Raw genomic sequence first — 11073 nt, 5'->3', positions numbered from 1 at the left:
TCTCTTAGAATTCATACAACTTTCTCCCTCTTCCTAACAGTCACTAAAGCTTTTTTTTTTTTTTAATAGAAAGAGAAAGAGAACATGCATGAGCAGGGGAGGGGGGGGGAGAGAGAGAGAGAGAGAGAAGGTGAGAGAGACTCCCAAGCAGGCTCTGGGCTGTCAGCATAGAGCCTGACACAGGGCTCCATCTCACAAATTGAGATGGCGGCCTGAGCCGAAATCAAGAGTGGGATGCTTAACCCACTGAGCCACCCAGAAGCCCCAACAATTTTTATTTTTATGTCTACAAAGTTCATCAATGTTTTTGGGGTTCAGTAGCCCAGTTCCCTGATTAGAAATCATTTTGTAGTTAGGAAAATCACCCCAATGTAACGCCATTAGTTTAATTTGGAAGCCCTGTGATTAATTTGCTTTAATAATAGTGGGTTATACAGTGGAATCCTCCAATATCAGATGGTCCTCAGTGTATATTTCCATATGTGACTACCTTTACATATGTTTTTGTACATGTACACTTCAAAATTAATATTTATTTTTTTATTTTTAAAAAATGTTTTTATTTATATTTGGGGGAGAGGAGAGGGAGGGGCAGAAAGCCAGGGAAACACAGAATCGGAAGCAGGCTCCAGGCTCTGAGCTGTCAGCACAGAGCCCAAGAGGAGCTCCAATCCATCAGCGGTGAGCTCATGACCTGAGCCAAAGTCAGACGCTTAACCAACTGAGCCACCCAGGTGCCCCTAAAAATTAGTATTTATTAAAGCATCTTTAAAAAGGCATTTAGGGGCGCCTGGGTGGCTTAGTCGGTTAGGCGTCCGACTTTCGCTTGGGTCATGATCTCGCGGTTCGTGGGTTCGAGCCCCGCGTCGGGCTCTGTGCTGGCTGCCAGCTCGGAGCCTGGAGCCTGCTTCAGAGTCTGTGTCTCCCCCTCTCTTTGACCCTCCCCTACTCACGCTGTCTGTCTGTCTCTCTCTCTCTCCTAGAAATAAATAAAAATATTTTTAAAAAAAAGGCATTTAGATGCTTTAGGCACCGTTCCAAATCTCATTCGTGTTCAAGCAGATACAATTTTTAAATTCTTAAAAGGTTTCTCAAGAGGTAATACGCGGCATAAAGGATAAAATTCATTAAATGCTACAGACAATACGGTTTTCTGTAAAGGGAGCTTCCTTCATCTCCCCACGACATTCTCTAGGCCCCCTGTCGCCCCACTAAGAAGCAACCAGAGAGGCGCAACCACTCAGCGAGAGACGCAAACACACGTCTTACGTGTCTATGTGCGGACGCACGCTTGATTACTTACACTATACCAGAAAATTCCCGTATCTCCGCATAGAATATATTTTTTGAATGTTTATTTTTGAGAGAGACACAGAGCGCGAGTGGGGGCAGGGGCAGAGAAAGAGAGACAGAACCCCAAGCAGGCTGTCAACACAGAGCCTGACGCTGGGCTCGAACTCGTGAACCCCTGACACCAGCGAAGTCCCACGTTTCACCGACCGAGCCACCCAGGCGCCCCTTTGCCTTGTATTTTTTAATGGCAGCTTCATATTTCATCAGAGGGCTGTGCCCCACCTTATTTAACCAGCCCCCGGGGAGGGACTTTCCGGTTGTTTCTGTTTGCTCCTGTGAGGAGAAACTGCAGCGCCGCCCCGTAACTTCATCTTCACNGGTCTCGGGTCCCGGAGCGCGGCGCCCGGGGACGCTGTCCCGGCGACCGTCCGCGGCCCTCCCCGGAACGCGGGGAGGTGTTCAAAGGTGTCTCTTAGAAACAGGCGCAACCCGGGCAGCCCGGCTCCAGAACAATGGGTCCTTTCAGCCACCCCCTTTAGACGGAGGGCTCGTCACCATGACAACCACCCCATTATTGAAAGTCGGAGCCGGTCCCCGTCTCAGACGCGCCCCTCGCCGGCTCCCCTCCCCCTCCGGCCCCGCCGTATGGTGTGTGTGCCGCTGGCAGCTGTTGTCAGAAGAAGGCACCTCTTTGTCTCCGGGGGATGAAAGACATTTGGTTTTCATCGCCACCCTTTCTCTCCGCCCGACAACTTTTCCCCCGCGGGCTGCACCCCGTCCCCAGAAGGCGCCCCTGGACGCCAGAGCCCGGCCCCGAGACGCCACCTTCGGCTCTGGTGCCTGTCTCCTCCCGGATTCCCTCCTTGCCGGAGCATTTCTGCCTTTACCTCCAACTCTTTGAGTCACTAGAAGTCTCGCTCTCAAGCGGAGTGTTCCAAGCAGGGGGATTCGCTTCAGAAATCCCGGGTTTCTTTTTGCACCTCGGCTCCGGGAGCTCCCCCGCCAGCCGCTTCTCCCCTCAGACCCAACAGCGCCACCTTCTGTAGCGAGGAGCTTCCTGCCGAGTCTGTGCCCGCTGTTGGCTCCGACGCGCTGCGGCGCTTGTTTAGACATTCGGCCCGGTCGCTGGAATAGACTAGTTGGTTCCGTAGACTAAGGCCTCGGTCTGAGGGATGTCAGACTCAGCCAGCCAGACACCTTCCGGCTGAGGACAAGGCGACGCAAATATGTAAACGATAACCTGTGTTTTCCTCAAGCGTCTAATCGAAACGTATCATTAAAAAAAAATTTTTTTTTTGAGTTTCGCGTTGCTTTTTAATGAATAGCCAAATACGATTTACTTTATTTTGTCTGTGGAGGAGCTTTACGAAAATTAAACGAAAAGAGGAGACGAAGTCTGGCTGACCATGTGTCTGGGATTTGGGGTTCAAGGAATATTGCCCCTGAACCTATAATCTGCGCCAGGGATCCTTGGAACAGATGGTGTTTTCCAGACCTATCTGGAAATTAGGTTACGCTGGTGAGAGAGAAAGCAGGATCAAGAAGGAAGAGGGGTGCAGTGGAGAGAAAAACGCAGAAGCTTATAGTGGGGAGAAAGAGAGTGAAACAGGTATAATGGGCTATTTTGGAGATGAAGATAAGCTTAGGTTTCTGTATGGGTCAGAAAAATGAACAGTCCTCATAAAAATCTTATCCTCAAGAGTATAGATACTAGAGGAAGAAATTAGAGTATAATTGTTTCAGAATCCATGGAGTCTTTCCAGAATTACTTTTTCGAATAAGCTAAAGTTTTAAAAGGGGAGTTTTAAAAACTCTGGGAATGTTGAAAGTGTAGCAAGTGGAAAGGAAGGAAGTTCAGCAGGTGACTGACAAGAGGTACTTTTTTCTGGTCCTTCCTTTGAATTACCAACAATTACTTTTTGGTAAACAGGAAGCAGCCAAGTCTGGCACACAGGAAACAAGTATTTGCAAAGTGAAGGTTTGTTTTTTTTCTTCTGAGAATAATTTTTATCTAAATAACTACCTAGAAAATAATAAGTATGTTACTCTGAAAACTTTTCTTTACAATCCAAGCTTCTTTCTTTCCCAACGTTACTGAATACATTTTGGAGGAGACTTATCAGTTTTCTTATGATATTTCCTATTAATATTTCCGCAGTGATGTTCACATGAGAGTCACAATAGAGGGTCACGATTTAGTGCTAGTGATTTAACTTGACTTTTTAAAAAAAGTGTTTAACATTGTTATTAACAAATAAAAGCAATTTTCCCTTTCTGAAAAGAATACAGCTCTGTCTGCAGCCTGACTTATACCAATAAATACATCATTTTTTAAATTACAGTTACACGTGGAACTATAAAGAGATATGCTCTATAGAGCTCAGGGGCCACCATGGGGGTTGAGGCTGAAGCTAAGTAGACAGAACTCCAGGATTCTGATCCCTATATCATTCTGCTTTATCTGTTTTCTATGTAAGCTTTCATTTGTCTAAAATATTTCGCTGCGAGGAAAGAAAGAAAGAAGGAAAGACCATTGTTAGTAGAAATTTAGAGTTGGGAAAGATCTTGGAGATAATTTGATCCAATCCTCTCATTTCACAGATAACATTTTAATCCAAGGAATTTATCTAGTTAACCTGTCGCAGATGACGCGGCTGGTTTGTGGCTATTTAGGACCCTGAGACCAGTCGCCATCCTACAGCCCTTTCAGACCAGAGCTGACCCCATTACTCTCTTTTTGGCCATCACTTACCAGACCGTCTTGTGACTATGGACATGTTTTTATTGTTTCTTCTTACTTGAATCTATCTTGTGGAGATTTCATAAACGTTATCTTGTGGCGCTTCCCTGTTTTCCAGTCAGCTTCCCTAAGTCTTTCAATTCTAGACGATATTTAAAACATCCAATCTAGGGGCGCCTGGGTATCTCAGCCAGTTGGGTGTTTGACTCTGGATTTTGGCTCAGGTCATGATCTCATGGTTCAAGCCCTGTGTCAGGCTCTGCACTGATGGTACGGAGCCTGCTTGGGATTCTCTCTCTCTTCCTCTTTCCCTGCCCCTCCTCTGCTCTGCTCTCCCTCTCTCAAAACAAATAAACGCAATAAAATAAAATATCCAATCTGTTCATGGACTGTAGCTGCTCTATTCACTCCCACTGGCTGTGCACAGCCTGTTAGTTGTCTATCCAGTTTCCAATTTCCATTCTCCTGTCTTCCTTGTTAACAGAATCCCATTTGGGAGGTGGGAGTAGTATTGTGCCCAGCTAAAAATATTTCTAGCGCCTCTTTTAGCTCAATACTCAGCAATAGAGCCAAAGTGGGAGCTCATGAAAAGCTCATCAAAGGGAACTGACTCCCCTTTAGCTCATGTTCATTTGCTTTTTGTCTTTCCTCCTTCTTTTCGTCTGGAATACGGCTTGATGCCTGGAGCCACGACAGCAGTGTTGTGAGCATGAAGGTAAGAGTTCCACCCTAGGAAAGGTGGAATGGCAACCTAAGAGAAGCCCGAATCCTTGATGCAAAGCTGACGTTCCAGTCCTGGATTTCTTACCTCTCGATTTCTCATAATGTGAGAAGAACAAACCCCTATCTTGTTGAAGCCAGTATTATTTAGGTTTTCTGTTACATGTCCCTGAATGTAATCCCTACTGGCTCTAATTTAGGATAAGAACAGAATAGGCTAGTAATTCAGTTTTATTGAATGAACCTTTTTTTTTTGAAACTTACTAGTTGCTTATATAATAAATAGTCTGTATGTACACCATCCCAGGACATATAACATAAGGGTAATTCATTCACCTAGTCATGTAATGAAACAATTTCTTCCTCCCCTGCCTGAAGGTGAAGAAAAGAAGCTAGCAGGGCTCCTGGGTAGCTCAGTCGGTTAAGTGTCCAACTTCAGCTCAGGTCATGATCTCACGGTTTCGTGGGTTCGAGCCCTGCTTCGGGCTCTGTGCTGACTGCCAGTTCAAAGCCCAGAGCCTGCTTTAGATTCTGTGTCTCCCTCCCTCTCTGACCCTTCCCTGCTCACGCTGTCTCTGTCTCCCTCTCAGAAATAAATAAAACATTAAAAAATTTAAAAAAAAAAGAAGCTATTTATATGAAGACGAGGGGAACACCTTTCAAGCAGAAGGAATAACATCATATTCCAGGGCCTAGAAATGGGGAGTGGGGAGGGTGGGTTGGAAGGGGGACAAGAGACTCCACTGGAGAGAGGGGAGGGGATAGATAAAAGATATGCCTTCGTCTGTTCAAGCTGCTGCAGCACAAGTACATAGCCTGGGCAGCTTAGACAACAAACTGTTATTTCTCGCAGTTCTGGAGGTGGAGAAGTGCAGGGTCAAGGCACCAGCAGAATTGGCATCTGGTGAGGACCTGCTTCACGGCTCATAGACAGCTATCTTTTCTCTGTGTCCCTACATGGTGGTGAGTGCAAGGTTCTTCCTTGGGGTCTCCTATAAGAGACTGATTCATGATGAGTACTAATGAGGACTTCACTCTCATGACCTAATCACATCCCACAGGCCCCACTTCCAAATGCCATCTTATTGGACTTGAGGATTTAACATATGAATTTTGAGGGGCCACAGATTATAGCAAGGTGCTGAAGGCATTTGAATTTATGCCACGGGAAAGCATTGAAGGGTCTATGCTGTCCATAAGCATCCATAGGTCTTTTAAACTCACTTTCGCTACCGTACAAAAATGAATTGAAAGGGTTAAGAGTGGAATGGGGAGACCGGTCCGTAGGTGCCTTATAGGCTTTCAGGCAAGAGGCATGGTGGCCTGGATGGAGGTTGTGATAGAGGAGTTGGAGAGAGGATGGATTCCTGATACAGTTCGGTGATGGTACCAACAGGGGTTGTTTCTAGATTAGATTCTAGATTAGATGAGGGCATAAGAGGAACGGAGGACCTCGGGGTGCTTCGTAGGTACTGCTCTGAACGGATAGTGATGCTGTTTACTAAGATGGGGAAAACCGGAAGTGGAGTAGGGCTGGAAGACGGAACCGATTTGGGAAGAAAACTCAAGATTTCCCTTTTGCCCCATTAAGATGTCTGTGAGGCACCTGAGTGGAGATGCCAAGTGGGTAATGGATGCACGGGTCTGGAGGTTTATGAAGAAGTTGAGGTTGGAGATATAAAATCAAAATTAAATCATTAAAAGCGTATTTGCGGGGCGCCTGGGTGGCTTAGTCGGTTAAGCGTCTGACTTTCGCTGAGGTCATGATCTCGCGGTTCGTGGGGTCGGGCCCCGCGTCGGGCTCTGTGCTGACTGCCAGCTCGGAGCCTGGAGCCTATTTCGGAGTCTGTGTCTCCCTCTCTCTCTGACCCTCCCCTGCTCACGCTGTCTCTCTCTCTCTCTCTCTCTCTCCTAGAAATAAATTTTTAAAAAAACATTGAAAAATATTTAAAAAAAAAATAAAAGCATATTTGCACTCATGAGGTAGTCTATGCGAGGAGTGTAGAGAGAGAATGAAGGAGCATCTAGCAAGAAGCCACAGATAATGCTGTGCCCTGGGTAGACCTGTTATAGCACGCAGGGAGATCCACATGTGGGTATTGCTGGCTATAGCACCCAGGGAAGGAGCCGTTTGATTCAATGTTTCCTTTGGGAGATACAACCAGAAGGCCAGCCCAAGGCTGCTGCTCGAGGGACGCTGCTGTCTGCTCATTTCCCCTTTATGACCCCCGAGTCTTTAGACAAGCTTTGTATAAATGTCCACCCTGGTCTTCGCTCTGCTGTGGGAAATTAAACAAAAACTAGCATGTCTGCCTTGGTGTTGAAGAGTTAAAGGAATACTCATCTCCCCAGTCCAGCATGGTGGGGAGTAGCAAGGTGTCCCTAAGAGGAAGACAGGTCTCTTGTTGGAGGGTAGGGGTATTGGGTTTAGTCTCTCCTCTCTGAAAGGACAGGCTCCTTCCATGACCAGCCTTGAAGGAGAGCTGGTTTTGATTTTTTTAAAGGGACCAAGTCTTTTTTTCCACATTGGATCATAAACTTGAAGGCATGCTTTAATTGTCTTTGTACGCTCAGTGTCCAGGCGGCAGTAGGCACTCCATAAATACCAGTTTAATAGATGAATGAATGTATCTTAGGCATGCACATCATGGGTCTCAACTGGCTTATGATCCAGTTGTGGTGACGAGATTGCATACCCGAAGGTGTGGCACAGTGTCAAAAGCCCTGTAGGCTATATGAAGAAGCTGTGAAATGCTACTTAGTCACAGATGAGGGAGAAATTACTTCCAATGTGGGGGCATCCAGCTTGGGACAGACTTTGTGGAGGAGAAAACATATGGCTGGGCCTTGAGGGCTGGAGAGAATTTCCACAAATAGGATGAGTAAGAGACACATACGTGCCACGTAGAGGGATCCATGAGAATAAAGACATTCTGTTTCTTTGGTGCATGACCAGTAGTGAGGTTTGATGCAAGGGTAGCTTTCATGGATAGGAGGAAGTTGTGACAAAGCCAGAAAGGGGTTTTGGGGCCCCACTACTGAGCCCTTAAAAATGTCTTCTCAGTGAGCAAGGCCTCTTTTGCCTCAGACAAAAATATTAATAATAATAATTAAGTAATAATATTCAGGGAACCCTGATAGCTGAGATTGACTTCTCACGGTAGAAAGACAACTCAGCCGTGAGAGCTGTTAAACACCAGGATGGTTTGTCAGTGGCAGGTTTAGAAAGTCTTTTCCCAGAGATTTTTGTGCATAAAATAGACTTGCTATTTGTCAGTGGTTTCCTGCAGTCCCTTTTAATACCATGACGAGTGACTATATGAACTCCCCAATTCTATGATGTTTGATTAAACTCAAAAAATACTTGAGTGTTGACTTTGGACATGACCCTTGTCAATGCTATGAATAAATTCATGCCACCTCTCCCTCCCCTCAGTGTGGCTCTCCCCCAGTGATCCCTATCTCAACAAATGACACTTCCATCCATCCAGCTGCCCAAATCAGAAATTTGTGAATAATCCTTGATGCCCCAATCCTCCGCACTACTCAGTTTCTAATTAACTCCCATCATTCTACCTCAAAAACACCTCTGGAATTTGTCCAGTGCCGTCCAAACCCCCATGCTGGCTGAAGTCACTAGCATCTGTCACGTGGACTGCTGCGGTAGTCTAAATGATCTTCCTACCCCCAAGCTTGGTCTTCTCTAATGCATCCCACATACCTTGTCTCTCTGAAATGTAAATCTGAAAGTATTTCACTCTCCCACTTAACATTTTGTCACTGGGGCCCCAGGCTTATGAGAGAGGCCAAAGGCGTGCAGTCTGGGCCAGACTGCTCAGATCTTCCTGTGTACTTGAACTCCAGCTCTGTTACTTCCCTACTTACCTGACCTCTGGCAGATTGCTTATACACTCACTGCAGTTTTCTCATCTGTAAGAAGGGGATCATAACAGTAATTCATTTTAGAGGAGTTGGGAAGACTGAATGAATCTGGATCTTCCTCTTCTCTGTGAACCCTTAAATTTGCAGTGCCCCCCAACTCTGATCCTCTTCTCCATACTCATTTACTTAGTCATCTCAGCTAAATCTGTAGCTTTAATATCCATATCCTGATAACCCCCAAATGTACATCTCTAGCTCAGACCTCTCTCCTGAACCCTAGACTCATATATATCCAGCTGCTTCTCAACATCGCCTCTTGATGGCTAATAGATACGTTAAACTTAATCTGTCCAAGGCTGAACTCTGAATTTGTTTCATTCAAACCTTCTGTGCCCGAAGTCTTTTTTAAAATTTTTAATGTTTTATTTATGTATCTATTTATTATTTTTTAAATGTTTATTTTTGAGACAGAGTGAGACAGAACACAAGCCGGGCAGAGAGAGAGGGAGAGAGAGAGGGAGACAGAGACTCTGAAGCAGGCTCTAGTCTCTCAGCTGTCAGCACGGAGCCTGACGTGGGGCTCAAACCCACAAACCGTGAGATCATGATCTGAGCTGAAATCGGACCCTGAGCTGAAGTAGGACGCTTAATCAGTGAGCCACCCAGGCACCCCTAATGTTTTCTTTATTTTTGAGAGAGAGAGACAGAGAGACCAAGAGACAGAGAGACAAAGAGACAGAGCATAAGCAGGGAAGAAGCAGACACACACACACACACACACACACACAGAATCCGAAGCAGGCTGCAGGCTTGGAGCTGTCAGCACAGAGCTCAATGCAGGACTCGAACCCATGAACCTGAGCTGAGATCATGACCTGAGCTGAAGTCAGATGCTTAACCGACTGAACCACCCAGATGACCCTCCCCAAAGTCCTTTTAATCTCATTTGATGGAACTGTCCTTCCAGATGCTCAGGCTGAGTTGCTCCTCACTTTTCTCTTGTTCTTCCTCCTTACATCCCATCCATCTGGGAATCCATGTGGCTCCTCCTTCAGGCTGGAGACAGAACCTGACTCCTCCTTACAATATCCACGGCTGCACTATGGTCCAAGCCCCATCGTCTGCCACCTGGATTACTATAGTGGCCTCCTGACAGGTCTCCTTCCCCCGTGTCCTCTCCACAGTCTCTTCTCCACCCAGCAGATTGGTAAATCAGACCCTGTCACTCCTTTGCTCAGACCTTCCATTGGCTTCTCACTTCACAACTACTACAAGCCAAAATCTTTATGATAGATTTTAAGATCCTGTGTAGTCAAGTCTTCACCCTCCAGTCTGTAACCTCGTTCCCTACTTTACCCGTTGTCATTCTACTCCAGCTATATTGTCATCCTTACTTTTCCTGGGACTTCTCAAGCATGCTCTGGTCTTAAGGACTTGGCATTGCCTATTCACTTTATTGGAATGCTCTTCCCCCAAATATCTCTATAGCCAACTTGTCTCCTCCTTTAAGTCTGTGCTCAAATGTCTCTTCTCAGTGAGATGTACTCTCACTACCCTTTTAAAAACTATAACTTTGCCTGCAGTCACATGGCATCCTAATCTCCCTTCTGATTTTTTTCCATTACACTTACCACCCTCTAACATACTATATACTTTACTTATTGTGTTGATAGATTATTATTTGTCTTCTCCTGCTAGAATGTAAGCTCCACTGGAGCAAGGATTTTTGTTTTATGTTCACTGGTGTTATGTATCCAAACACTAGAACAGTGCTGGTACATAGTAGGGTCCACCAGATATCTATGGAATGAATGGATAGTCCATGGCGCACATTTATAACTTATACTTATAATTATAATATATATTATTATATATTATTTTATAAACAAAATGTGCAGATAATTATTAAGCTTACAACTGCCTGGTTCCCATGTATCTTCCTAATCTCATCCCCCTGCACTCTTTCTCCAATTCTAGCTCAGCTATACTTAATTCTCTCATCTCTAGAGCTTTCCACATGTAATCTCTCTGTCCATTCATCTTTTTATTTGAGGAATCTATGTTCATCTTTCAGGTTTCAGTTTGGAAGGACTTCCCTGATTCTAGGTCAGCCCCCTCCACCAGCAACCCCCCTCCCGCCACCATGTGTTCCTTGCTCATCACACTGATTTCTAATTACTCACTTCTCATTCATCCTCTCAGCCAGTCTCTGGGCCTGTGATGGTAGTCATTGCAGCATCCCCAGCACCCAGCACAGGGCTTGATACATAGGAGGCTCTCAGTAAACATTACTGCAATGAATGAGAACGGCCCACAGCAGTGGTTGCATTTCTGCACCTTAGGCACATTTGCCTGGTTACCATGTGCAATTGCATCTTGTGCTGCTTCTTAGGTAATAACCATTGCTGACACTTTTCTAACTCAGTCCTCACAACTCT

Source organism: Crocuta crocuta, unplaced genomic scaffold (assembly GCF_008692635.1).
Source record: "Crocuta crocuta isolate KB4526 unplaced genomic scaffold, BGI_CrCroc_1.0 scaffold177, whole genome shotgun sequence".
Taxonomy (NCBI): domain Eukaryota; kingdom Metazoa; phylum Chordata; class Mammalia; order Carnivora; family Hyaenidae; genus Crocuta; species Crocuta crocuta.
Note: the sequence above shows the minus strand (reverse complement) of the source record.